We start from the raw sequence: 13,084 nt of genomic DNA, 5'->3' as shown, positions 1-13,084 counted from the left end.
ATGTAGGTAGGTGTGGCCCCCGCAACAGTGCCAGATATCCTGGTGTCAGAGGCCTCCACTGAACTTCCACTGCTCTGCACACCCAGAGGAATGTCGGCTGTCCTGGTGAAGAGGAAAAGTTAGAATTTTACATCGCCTCCTGCTCCTTCTGCCTCTGTAACTCAGCTTGCTCCTTGCAAAGTCTGGATCACACAGGTCACGTAGTCTCAGACAGTGGGGATTTGCAATACTAGGAACTGGAGCTTATCTTACGCAGCCTTGTCCTGCTCTTTGCAACTGCTCAGCCGCTGCAAACCTGCTTAATTATGTCTGTCCAGGTCAGGCTTCCCCTCCCCATCTTGACTGCTGCTCCCACGCACGGAAAACCCCGTAGTTTAATCCAGTGTATCAGCAGCTGGTGTTGCCCACAGCAGCCTGTCTATAAAAACCCTGTCACCCCTTTGTTCAGAGCTCAGAGCTTGGAGTGTTAACTGCTCTGGGCTCACCAGCATAACAAACCTGAGCTCTCCAGCCCTCTGAGTGCCGGGCCTGGCTTCTCGAGTGCTGGTTTCTGCCACACTGGTGACAGTTTTGGCTGAAGTGCTAGAGGGCCAGCCTCAGCAGCCCGCAGCCCCCCAGGCCCCTCAGCTGCCAGACTCCAGAGACACGGAGTCCTCAGTGAGGACAGAGTCTCGACCCAGTCCCCGCTCCCTTGTGGCCAGTGGACACAGCGGCCACATCACACACACGTGGCCACACTTCCTGGTCCCTCTTAAACCAGAGTCCCAGGCACCCCACTCCAGCTTCTCCCATGACACAGCTGTCACCTCTGTGCAGGGGTGCAGTCAGCTCTCCCCTGCTGTTACAGTGACTGAGAAAAGCTGTTTCCACCACTTCTGTGGGAAAGGCCCCTGGACAGTAACTGTGTGAGCAGCTAACCTGGACAGTGGATGCGGAGCCAAGGGCCATCAGCCCCTCACAGGCTGGCCCTCAGGCCAAGTCCAGCTGGGGCTGCAAGGCGGCAGACCAGGCCCTGACTCACTTGGCTGTCCAGCCTCCTTGGGCAGCAGGTGCCCCCAGCAGGCTCTGTGAGGGTCCTCAGAAGGACATGCACTACAGCCAGGGAACAGGGTAGGGCAGGTTGGTCACCAGAGACTTCCCAACCAACCACGGAAACACCCACATCACGGGCCATCTGCACCCAATGCTGGGAGGAATAGGGCCCCCCACAGCCATAGACGGGAGCCGGTCTCACATCTGGGCGGCCGTCCCCGGGCTCCAGGTGGCTGGCACATGAGCCAGGCGTGAGCCCAGCACCATCAGCAACTTCCAGCAGATGTGAGCCGAGGGCCAGGGGTGCTCGCCCTCACTGGTCAGGCCTGGGACAGGGAAACCCTGAGAGGGGCCCAGAGGGCAGCAAGGACACAACCAGAACCCCTGAGCCAGGCAGACTGCCCATGGGACCCATGGACAGATCTCAGTGAGCCCCAAGCCCAGAGAGGGGGTGCCAACCCTCGAGCCACGCAGATTGCCCGTGGGACTCATGGGCAGATCTCAGTGGGCCCCAGGCCGAGAGTGGGGCTGCCTCTTCACCCACGGGCAGATCTCAGTGGGCCCCAGGCCCAGAGTGGGGCTGCCTCTTCACCCATGGAGATTTGGGTCAGACTCACCTGCACCTTGCTCACCCTGGGGTTCAAAGCAAAAACCCACTGGAAACACAGCATCCCCACCTCAGAGACAGCTGGAGCCCACGAGGGCAGCCACACACAAAGCCGGGTAGGGAAGATTTTGAGGGTGTGTGCCGGGGTCCAGCCCCGATGGATCCAGGGTAATTCAAAGGTGGGGACGGAATCAGCGTCCTAGGAAAAAACTTACCTAATTACAGATATAGAGAGAGACTAGAAACGGATACTGTAGTAGGAAAATTAGTGGAGAAAAAGAGGCTGAATAATTTGGTTTACGTGGAATACCAATCACCACCTATGTAGGCCACAGGCGTCTTTCCGTTCTCCCGAAGGAGAGGAGGCACTGAGGCCTCCCCGGTCCGATCTTAGAAGCCCAGGCAAAATTAGCAGGCTTGGTGAGTACCCACATTCCAGATTGGAATTCAGCCAGAAAAACGGGGAGCAAGAAAGAAACGACACAGGGGAACCAGTCTTTCCAGAAACTGATCCGATTATTTTATTTTTTAGGTTTGCTTATATACCTTTTGTTATACATAGGGATGAATACAGAGTCGCGCGGGAGTCAGCAATCCTGACCTTTATCAAAATCAGGTGCTTCACATAAATGTATACAAAAAGGTCTTAGGGGTTTTACATCATCTTCTGGCCATGAGACCTGCTGACATTTTAAGAGGCTTTCTTTCTGATAACCAAAAAACTTATTTTTCCAAGGGTGTTTTTTATTAAACCAGGCACCACCATCTGAAGGTAGCAGATAAAGTTGCATTCCTATAGGGTGAGGGTGTAGTGGGTTACAACTAAGAAAGGAATTTATTCAACCTAAGGTTAACATGATTAATCTTAAAGGTTAATACTTGTTTCTCCTATATGCTAGTTATATTCATTATAAGGGCAGGAAATATGGATATTTAGCAGCAAACATCAGCCCAACAAATGAAAACCCTTCACCAATGTTCCCCTTAAGATCTATTTAATCTTAAGATAGTGATAAAGTTACATTTTCACATAGCAAGGACACAGTGATTTATAACAAAGTACAGTGATCTATAACAAAAGAGAAAATTCATTAACTCAAAAAGTCTAGTATTGCTAACATCAAAAACTACTATATTTCCTTTTCTATATTCCAAATACATTAATATATTCCCAGGTGCCTAAGGATACGGAGGCCTCGCAGCAATCATTGACTCAACAATGAGAAAAGCCCTATGCTAATTAAGACTCTCAAAATACTCCAAACTCTCTGTGCTGTTTATGGTTGAGAGGTTGTCACACAAGCTAGTCTGTCAGCAGAGAGGTCTGAGCTGAGACACCCTTGTCACACCCAGGGCAGGGAATTAGCAGCCATTATTGGCACAACAAATGAAAAACCCTTCATCAATATAATTCCTAACCAACCCACTATACTAATAATTTCTAACTTCCCAAAAGAATCTGCCTTTAGTAAGTCTAAACAATCACATGTGGCCAGACGAACCTGTACAGGCAGGCTAGATAACGTTCAGAGGAGTTCATAAGTTGAAACACTCTTGTCATGCCCAGGAATTTTTATTGACTTGGAGCTGTAAGTTAACTCCTTCTCAGAAAGAGGTAATGTGGGTATAGGTGAAAGCATAAAACAGTAAAGTAGGCAGACCCTGGTTTTTGGGGTAGATGCTCGGGAACAGGGGGTCTCCTGAGGCTCTATCTCGCCTTTGCTTAATGCGGAGCCTCCTTCCTCATGACCTTTGCCACGGGTGGAGTTCCTCACGCTGGGTCCCAGCAGGTGCGCATGTCGCCGTGAGAATACCATGATGATAGCTACTGCTATAGCCACAGTGGCTCAGGCCCTGACATAAAGCCCAACCTACACGCAGGTATGGAGCTGGGCAGTGCGTCCCCAGGGGCACTGGGCTCCCAACCAGGGTGCCTCCCCCACCAACTCAGGACAGCGAGCCAGAAGGGATGTATGGGCATGGGCCCTGGGCTTGGCCCATGGCCAGGGGACAAGGAAGGGCCCGGGGTTCCAGGCCACCTACCAAGAGCATTGAGCAAAGGTGGCTGAGGTCTTGATGAGGCAGCCATCCCAGGGAGCCCCTGACCCTTCCCCAGGACCGAGACTCCCCAGGACCAAGACTTGCCAGCAGGGCAGGGGTCCTGGCAAAGGGCCAGCCCTCCAGCCCCAGCCATGTGCACCCCCTGCAGGCGGAGGGGGCCCCTCTCGATGCCCCGGGGTGCTAGGGGGAGACCAGATCCAGAGGACTGTCTACATTCTAGCAGGGACTCTGCTGGACAAGCCAGAGCTTCCAGGCCTGATCTCAACCCACCACCCAAAATCAGCGTGGAGTGGGTGCCCAGGGGCCACTGAGGGCCTCAAGAGGGCGGTTCTCAACCATGCTCCAAGGCCTGGAGCCGTGAGGGCGCAGAGGGCATGAACCACCTGGGGAGGAGAGCCCTGGCCCTCAGCGAATGCCTCGTCCTGGGCGTCTGGGCCCCCAGCGTCAGGGCGGGGACAGGTGCAGGGTTAGGGGACGCAGCTCCCTGCACCTGCTCCCAGTCCCGCTGGAGCCACGAGGATGGAGCAGCTCAGTGCCGCCCTCAGGGCTGGGCCAGCACAACTGGGTCCAGACTCCCAGGACAGGCAGCAGCAGGAATGACCCTGCTCTGCTCCTGGGTTTCCTGGTGGGAGGCACCTGCTGGCCCGAGAGCACACCCGGCCTCAAGGTGACCGACACACAGTTTGCAGGCAGTTTGGGTTCAATCTGTCAACCCAGGAGGCTATCACTTGGCCAAGCCCAGCTCAGAGCCTCAGGACAGAGCCGGTGTGGTCATCGTCCACCTGGTGGGAGACACCTCCCACATGCTCCAGCAGGACGCCTGTGGCGCCATGCCTTCCACAAGTGCTGAGCCCGGCACCAATCCACCCACAGCCAGCCAGGCGGCCCAGCCCCTACAACCGCTCAGCCCTCTGAATGCCCCACATCCAGGGTCCCCACGCGGATGGCCTACAGCACAAACAAGGCTTTTTGCCCTTTTGCCAAGGGCTCTACTGCGGTGTTACTATAGCGACTACCACAGTGAGACATGGGGCAGCAAACACCTGCTAACCGTATGGCCGCCCAGCCCCACACGGCCAGGCCTCACGACCTGAGCTTCAGAGACCAGAACTTCAGCCTCCTGGGCCTCTCTGGGCGGATGCGGCCCATGGGCCCATGTCCAGACTCTGAGACGACTGCACTGACCCCGCAGCCACATGTCCTAGCCCAAGCTGGCCCTGACCGCTGGGCACTCAGTGCGCCCCCAGACGGGGTCAGGAAGAACAGAGCCCACACTGGGCAAACCGTCAGGTCAGGTTTCCCAGGGGCAAGACCCTAGACACCTCCAACCCTGCTGGGAGCTCAGGGAAGCTGACAGCAGTGGATGCTGGAGCTGGGGCTGTACTCAACTGCATAGGAGCTCGCCAGGGAGCAGGCTGTGAGGGATTCATGCAGAGGCAGCATCTCCCAGCATGCTGCCAGATCCAAGGTAGGGGAGTCCGGATCCGGCCCTGGCCTGCAGGGGCTCGCGGGGCCTCTCACATGTAGAAAGGGCGTGCAGGCGCTTGTGCAGTGTCCAGAGATTTTGGCCAGGGCAGGCACTGCAGCAGAAGCCGAGCCAGTGGCCAGCCTCTGCGGGGAGTGCCCGTGGGAGCCGCTACACCTAAGTCTCCCCCCCAGCCCTGCGGTGTGGCCACCCGCCCTCCAGGTCAGCCTGGGGAGCTCAAGATGGACTGGCGTCCCTACCTGCCAGGTTCCTGCGCAGGACGCTGTCCACGGCCACCCTGCTCTGGCCTCTGCGCAGCTTCTGAGTTTCCCCGGCGTGCCACCACTGGCCTGAAGAGGATCAGAGTGCAGGCTCAGCAGGACATCAGACCTGGGCTCAGAGAGCCACTTGGTCCAGGGCGCACTCAGCCCTGCACCTGGAGGAGGGTCCTCCATGGCCACAGGGTGGGCTGGGCAAGGAGACATCACAGGCCACCCTGCTATTGGGCCGTCCAGACCTGAGTCAAGACTCGACTCTCAGAATTCTCCCCACCACGGGGCCTGTCCAGACCTGGGTCAAGACTCGGTTCTCAGAATTCTCCCCACCACGGGGCCTGTCCAGACCTGGGTCAAGACTCGGTTCTCAGAATTCTCCCCACCATGGGGCCTGTCCAGACCTGGACCAGCTGACAGCTCCCGAAGACTCCACTCCCACCAGACAAGACCAAGGGGGTGCTGAAGGCCAGCAGCTGGGGTTTCTGATGCCGGCTGCATCATGGTGGTAGTTATTATAGTGGCTATGGTTATGGTTATGCCACAGTGACACTCTCTGGGACAAAAACCCCCGCCCCTGAGGGTCCACGAACAGGAATGCTGTAGGCTGTGTTTGGGGCACCGCCTGCCCTCCTGACCATTGGACTGCACCCTGCAAGCCCCACCCCTGCTGACTCAGGGCAGCAACAGCCTGAGGAAGGGTCCTGGGCCAGGCGCTGGGCTGCTGAGACCCAGACAATGAGACCCCCAGCAGCTTCCCGCCCCTGACCCTGGAGGAGCTTCTGCAGGCCTGTGACAGGCTGGGGACCGACCCCGTGGGCCCCGTCCATGACAGCTCCCGAGGGATCCATGCCCATCAGACGGGACCAAGGGGGCACTGAAGGCCAGCGGCTGGGGTTTCTGATGCCGGCTGCGTCACGGTGGTGATGATAGGTATGGCTGTAGTTACTGTAGTGTCGCTACCACAGTGACACTCTCAGTATCAGAAACCCCTGCCCCGAGGTCCCAGACCAGGAAGCCTGTCCTCCAGGTCCAGGGCACCGCCTGCCCTCCTGACCATCGGACTGCACCCTGCAGGCTCTCACCCTGCTGACTCAGGAAAGCAACAGCCTGAGGAAGGGTCCTGGGCCATGCACTGGGCTGCGGAGACCCAGACAGGAGGCCCCCAGAAGGTTCCCGCCCCCTGACCCCGAAGGAGCTTGTGCAGGCCAGAGGCCGGCTGGGGACCGGATCCTCAGAACCCTCCCTGCCATGGGGCCCGTCCAGACCTGGGTCAAGACTCAGTTCTCAGAATTTTCCCCACCACGGGGCCTGTCCAGACCTGGACCAGCTGACAGCTCCCGAAGGATCCATGCCCATCAGACGGGACCAAGGGGGCGCTGAAGGCCAGCAGCTGGGGTTTCTGACGCTGACTGTGTTATGGTGGTAGTTATTATAGCGATTATGGTTATGCCACAGTGACACTCTCTGGAACAAAAACCCCGGCCCCTGAGGGTCCACAAACAGGGAAGCTGAAGGCTGTGTTTGGGGCACCGCCTGCCCTCCTGACCATTGGACTGCACCCTGCAGGCTCTCACCCTGCTGACTCAGGAAAGCAACAGCCTGAGGAAGGGTCCTGGGCCAGGCGCTGGGCTGCAGAGACCCAGACAGGAAGCCCCCAGCAGCTTCCCGCCCCTGACCCTGGAGGAGTTTGTGCAGGCCTGAGGCCAGCTGGGCCTCTGCTGGGACACCATGGCCTCAGCCACTCATAGCACCTGTCATGGGTGAGCAGCGGGCCAGGATCAGACTCAAAGGCCCACACTCCTGGGTCCTGTCCTGCCCGGCAGCCCAACCTTGTCACAGAGGCCCCGGGCCTGGAGGCCAATGGGGATTCCAGGCAGCCCTGGGTCACCACGGAGCTGAGGGGAGCGACACTGTGAGAGGAGATATAACCAAACCGGCCCCCAGGTACCCGACCCCGGGCCAGAGGTCAGAGAGCAGAGTGCAGCCCGGCCCACACTGCCTCAGACCTGGGGTGAGACAGCAGAGCCCAGCGGTGCCTCATCTCCAGGTCCTGGAGCTGGGCAAGTGGGAGACTGTGTCCCCACCCTCCTCCATGTCTCCACAGTCACCGGCCAGAGCTGCCTCCAGTGTCCTGAGCTGCCCAGGGTCGTGTCCAGCCCCTGCGGACCCCGCATAGACACCCAGGAGGCTCAGAGCCACACTGTCCACAAGTGTCTGCCAGGACCACAGCCCCCCATGCCCTGCCTGCTGCCCAGGGCTGACCACAATGCTGACTCACAGGGAGCGGACCTGGAGGACCCCATGGGGGGCAGGATCGAGGCAGCACTCAGGCCCCATTTCAGGAAGGGGCCCCGGGAAGACCACCCTGAAAGAGGCCCTCGGGCCCTCCTCCCAGCCACGGGGGAGCCCCAGGGCCATCTCATGCTGGGGGACAGTCTCTCATGCAGGTCCTCCTCAGGAGCCCCACAGCGTGGCCCCTCCTGGTGTTTCCACCTTTACCCCAGCTCTGGGGTCTCAGCCACCCCAGGCAGCCCTAGGGCCCGGCCCACAGCAGGACCCCCAGGAGCCCGAGGCCCCTGTGGGCTCTACGTTCAGGTGTGTCCACAGCCTGAGCCTACCCACCATCACCCTGAGCCTGTCTGCAAGAGGGTCTGGACCCCGCTCAGGGCAGAGGTTCAGGGCGGCACTCACCAAGCTTCTTTCCTGGGTGCGGGCCACGTGCCAGACCTCAGCACCAGCATGGTCTCTCCAGGGAGGTGGCTTGACACAGCCGGGCACCCCGGCAGCCTCTTCTCTGTGTGGCAACGCCTCCCCCTGCCTCCGCCCCCAGACAGGAAAGCCCTTAAGCCCCAGGCAAGCTCCAGTGACAGCTGCTCGCTGAGTCTGACTGCAAAGCCCCTTCCTGCCTGGCTTCCTGCCCTGCCCCACCCCCCACACAGGCCTGGAGGTCCGCAGAGAATTCTAGCAGAGAGCCAGACTGCCCTGCCCAGAGGCAGGGTGCCCTCCACTCCTCCCCTCGCTCACCATCCCAGGTCCCTGCACGGGGCCTGGGCGGGGGCTGCAGTCAGGTGCAGGCCTCACTGCAGTCCGTGAGCGAAGACGCCGAGCATGACAGGGAGGCCGGGTCTCCCTGCTCAGGCTGGTCTGGACTCAGTCAGAGTGACTTCCTGGAGGAGGCAGCACTTTCAGCTACAGTTGGAGGGAAGGAGCATCTAGGACTCGGTAACAGGACACAGGGGTGCACAAGGGCCCAGGGCTCTGCCTGCACCAGCCCAGGGAGGGCAGGGAAACAGCTCAGGGGCTGGCGGTTCAGGGCTCTGACACCCTGCGCTCAGCCAGGAAGGGCTCCAGCAGGCAGGGGCTCCTTGGCCCCAAAGCTCTCAGTGCTCCTGACCCTGTGCAGTGGGGAAGGCCTGAGGGTCACACAGAGGCCCCCGACACCTGCTCCAGGTCCCTAAGATCCACGCGCAAAACTCCAATCCCCAGGGTCACCCAGAGTCTCACTAAGACGCAGAAAGCGGTGCAGCAGTCCAGGCAGGGCGCACCCAGGAGGCCCCGGGCTGCTGGCCCGCAATGCCGGGGACCCCGGAGAGCCCTCACAGCTCCCTCCCTGGTCACACTGCCATCCACCTGGAGCTCGACAAGGACCACTGGGAACGCCCTCCTTGGATCCTGAGAGCCGCTGTTCCCCTCGCTGTCAGTCACCAGGGTGCACACCCTCAGGTCCTGGCCGGTCACAGGCCCCGGCCTCCTCTCCATCCACCTTGGCCCAGGCCAAGCACCGGACATTGCCACACCCACGGCCCCAGCTCCGGATCACACTTTGCCTGCTCACTCCCCTCTCCAGTTCCGTCCCTACAGTCCCCCTGCCCCCAACCCTGCACCTGTACCCTCCCCACCCCACCCCCTCACTTTTCCCTCCCTGAACCCCCTACACTGCTACTCCCCCCCTCTGCCCTGGCCCTGGGGTCTCCTCACCCAACTAGGTCAACCTGAAACCACACCCGAGCCCTGAGCTCCCTTCCGCCCAGCATGGCCCACGCCAGACCCCTCCACCCACAGCTCCCGTCCTTCGTCTCTGGGGCCGATCTTCCTCACACCCACCAAACACCCATCCTCCTCTCGTCCTTCCCAGTGCAGCCCAGACCCCTCTGCCCCTAGGGGCATCCACATGACCCTGGTATTCGCCGTGAAATGCACTGAGGTCCAAGGGCAGGGCTTCCAGAGTGCAGCTCACTCTCCGCCCATCCTGAGACGCAGAGGCAGTGTCTGGGATGAGCAGCCCCTTTGCCCACCAACTAAGGACAGCAGAGCAGAATTCAGACACATCCTTGGTCCCAGTGGTGAAGAATTGATGCTTTTGAGCTGTGGTGTTGAAAGGTTGTTGTTGAATTACGACGCCGGGATTCTTGGCCCCTGGAGGAGAAGAATTCAATCCAGGGCCAGAGACGAGGCTTGATTGCTCAGAGCTTTTGTGTAACAAAGTTTTATTAAAGTATAAAGGAGATAGAGAAAGCTTCTGACATAGGCATCAGAAGGGGGCAGAAAGAGTGCTCCTCTCCCCTGCTAGTCTTCAGCTGGGTGTTATGTAGTCACCAGCAGTCTGAAAGAAAGGAATGTCTCAAAACTTAGAATGGCACCAGGCCCCTCCCCCATAGGATGTATTCTGGGATAATCTTGGCTCCAAATGGTTCATCTTGGGCCATAAAAGGATTAACTTGAATCTTGAAGAAGGGCAGAGCACCATACAAATAGTGTTATTTACATAGATTAGAGGAACAATATCGGAGTATAACATACTGGTTTATCAAGTAGGTTCTGAGCCAAGAGGCGGACAGACTTGAAGACAGTTTGGGGTAAAGGCATAGTACGTTAGCATGGCCTAAGGTAAACATTTCCATAAGAAAAAGGCATTGGTTAACTTGAGGTGAAACCAGGTATCATTATGACAACACAGAATTTTAAGAGAAACCTCCTTTTAAATTTGTATAGAGAAGGAAAAAATATCGCTACTTTGTTTCCTCCTGCCGATTAAGAGAGATAAAAACGTCTGACACTTGCAGGCTATTTCCTCCATTTGGAGACCCCTGGCCTTCCTGCCTGTTACCCTCTAAGTGCTGGAGAAGACTCTTGAGAGAGTCCCTTGGACTGCAAGGAGATCCAACCAGCCCATCCTAAAGGAGATCAGTCTTGAGTATTCATTGAAAGGACTGATGCTGAAGCTGAAGCGCCAATACTTTGGCCACCTAATGCGAAGAGCTGACTCATTGGAAAAGACCCTGAAGCTGGGAAAGATTGAAGGCAGGAGGAGAAGGGACAACAGAGGATGAGACGGTTGAATGGCATCACCGACTCAATGGACATGAGTTTGAGCAAGCTCCAGGAGACGGTGATGAACAGGGAAGCCTGGCGTGCTGCGATCCATGGGGTCACAAAGAGTCAGACACGACTGAGTGACTGAAGAAACTGAACATGACTTCAAAATAAGCAAAGCAGCACCTACACACAATCAGACCAAACACAAGAGGCGAGGGATCTGTCACTGCCCATAAAACCCTGTTGGAGAGAAAAATGTGATCCAAGAATTTTATGCCCTCCAAAAAAGCAACTAGTACTGAAATATATTTTCCACAGGCATCAACTTGGGAGAGTGTCTCCTTGAGGTCCTTCACGATTGAATGAATTTTATGTTTATGTATATATATATGTAGAGAGAGAGAGTTATAAGAAAATATAATATTATCTTCAATAGTCTATACTGTTCCTATTGAACATATATATGCAATGTGCATGCATATACATATATTTCATATTCAATATGTATAATATTGTTCAGCTGCTAAGTTGTGTCTGACTCTTTGTGACCCCATGGACTGTAGCCCCACAAGCTCCCCTGCCCTTCACTATCTCCCAGACCTAACTCAAATTCATGTCCATTGAGTTAGTGATGCTCTCTAACCATGTCATCCTCTTATGCCCCTGTCTTTTTGCCTTCTATCTTTCCCAGCACCTGAGTCTTTTTGTATACACCAACTCTTGGCATCAGGGTTACAAAGTAGTAACCCTGGGAGCTTAAGCATCAGTCCTTTCAATGAATAATCTGGGTTGATTTCCTTTAGGAAGACTGGTTTGATCTCCTTGCAGTCCAAGGGACTCTCAAGAGTCTTCTCCAACACCGCAGTTCAAAAGCATCAGTTCTTCAAAACTCAGCCTTTTTTGTGGTCCAACTCTCACTTCTGTACATGACTACTCAAAAAGTCATAGCTTTGACTACATGGAACTTTTGGCAAAGTGGTGTCTTCTTTCTAATATGCTGGGTTTGTCATAGCTTTCCTTCCAAGGAACAAGTGTCTTTTAATTTCATGGCTGCAGTCACCATCTGCAGTGATTTTGGAGCCCAGGAAAATAAAATCTGTCACTGATTCCACTTTTTCCCTTCTATTTGCCATGAATTGATCCTACCAAATGCCATGATGTTGGTTTTTTGAATGCTGAGTTTCAAGCAGCTTTTTCATTCTCCTTTTTTACCATCATGAAGAGACTAGTTCTGCCCCGAGTTTTGCCATTAAAGTGGTATCGTCTTCATATCTGAGGTTAATATTTCCCCAGAAATCTTGATTCATCCAGTTCAGCATTTCACAGGACATACTCTGCATAGAATTTAAATAAGCAGGGTGACAATATACAGCCCTGTTGTACTCCTTTCCCAGTTTGGAATCAGTCTGTTTTTCCAAGTCATGTTCTAATTGTGGCTACCTGACATGCATACACATTTCTCAGAAGATAGGTAAGGTGAATTTTCCATGCTTGTTGTGATCCACACAGTCAAAAGTTTTAGCATCATCAATAAAGCAGAAGTAGATGTTTTTCTGGAATTCTCTTGCTTCCTCCATAACCAATCAAATGTTGGCAATTTAATCTGCGGTTACTCTGCCTTTTCTAAATCCAGCTTTTACATCTGGAAGTTCTTGGTTCACATTCTGTTGAAGTCTAGCTGAATGGTCTAGCGGTTTTCCCTGTTTTCTTCCATTTTAGTCTGAATTTGGTAATAAGGAGTTCATTATCTGAGCCACAATCAGCTCCTGGTCTTGTTTTTGTTGACTGTTTAGAGCTTCTCCATCTTTGGCTGCAGAGAATACAATCAATCTGATTTCGGTGTTGACCATCTGGTGATGTCCATGTGTAGAGTCTTCTCTTGTGTTGTTGGAAGAGGGTGTTTGCTATGACCAGTGCATTATCTTGGCAAAACTCTATTAGTCTTTGCCCTGCTTCATTCCACATTCCAAGGCCAAATTTGCATGTTACTCCAGGTGTTTCTTGACTTCCTACTTTTGCATTCCAGTCCCCTATAATGAAAAGGACATCTTTTGGGGGTGTTAGCTCTAAAAGGTCTTGTAGGTCTTCACAGAACCGTTCAGCTTCAGTTTCTTCAGCGTTACTGGTTGGGGCATAGACTTGGATTACTGTGATACTGAATGGTTTGCCTTGGAAATGAACAGAGATCATTCTGTCGTTTTTGAGATTGCATCCAAGTACTGCATTTCGGACTCTTCTGCTGACCATGATGGCTACTCCATTTCTTCTGAGGGATTCCTGCCCGCAGTAGTAGATATAATGGTCATCTGAGTTAAATTCACCCATTCC

General features: G+C 55.1%; 1 long non-coding RNA gene and 3 gene segments (V, D, J or C); 3 read left to right on the top strand and 1 right to left on the bottom strand.

Moving 5' to 3' along the window:
- The window catches only part of LOC138423846 (immunoglobulin gamma-1 heavy chain-like), a 161,797-nt gene that overhangs the window by 27,834 nt on the left and 120,879 nt on the right, over positions 1-13,084 (top strand).
- LOC138423845 (Ig gamma chain C region-like) overlaps positions 1-13,084 on the top strand; it is a 235,259-nt gene that overhangs the window by 134,974 nt on the left and 87,201 nt on the right.
- The window catches only part of LOC138423844 (Ig mu chain C region membrane-bound form-like), a 112,662-nt gene that overhangs the window by 66,476 nt on the left and 33,102 nt on the right, over positions 1-13,084 (top strand).
- On the bottom strand, positions 2,137-8,238 carry LOC138423855 (uncharacterized). Its single transcript, XR_011250475.1, has 2 exons — positions 8,132-8,238; positions 2,137-5,515 (listed from the first exon to the last, which is right to left on the bottom strand). It is a non-coding gene; the product is annotated as an uncharacterized lncRNA (long non-coding RNA).

The sequence above is a fragment of the Ovis canadensis genome, chromosome 18 (genome assembly GCF_042477335.2).
Source record: "Ovis canadensis isolate MfBH-ARS-UI-01 breed Bighorn chromosome 18, ARS-UI_OviCan_v2, whole genome shotgun sequence".
Lineage (NCBI taxonomy): Eukaryota > Metazoa > Chordata > Mammalia > Artiodactyla > Bovidae > Ovis > Ovis canadensis.
The sequence above is the reverse complement of the archived record's forward strand: the minus strand, read 5'-3'. Positions and strand labels throughout refer to the sequence as shown.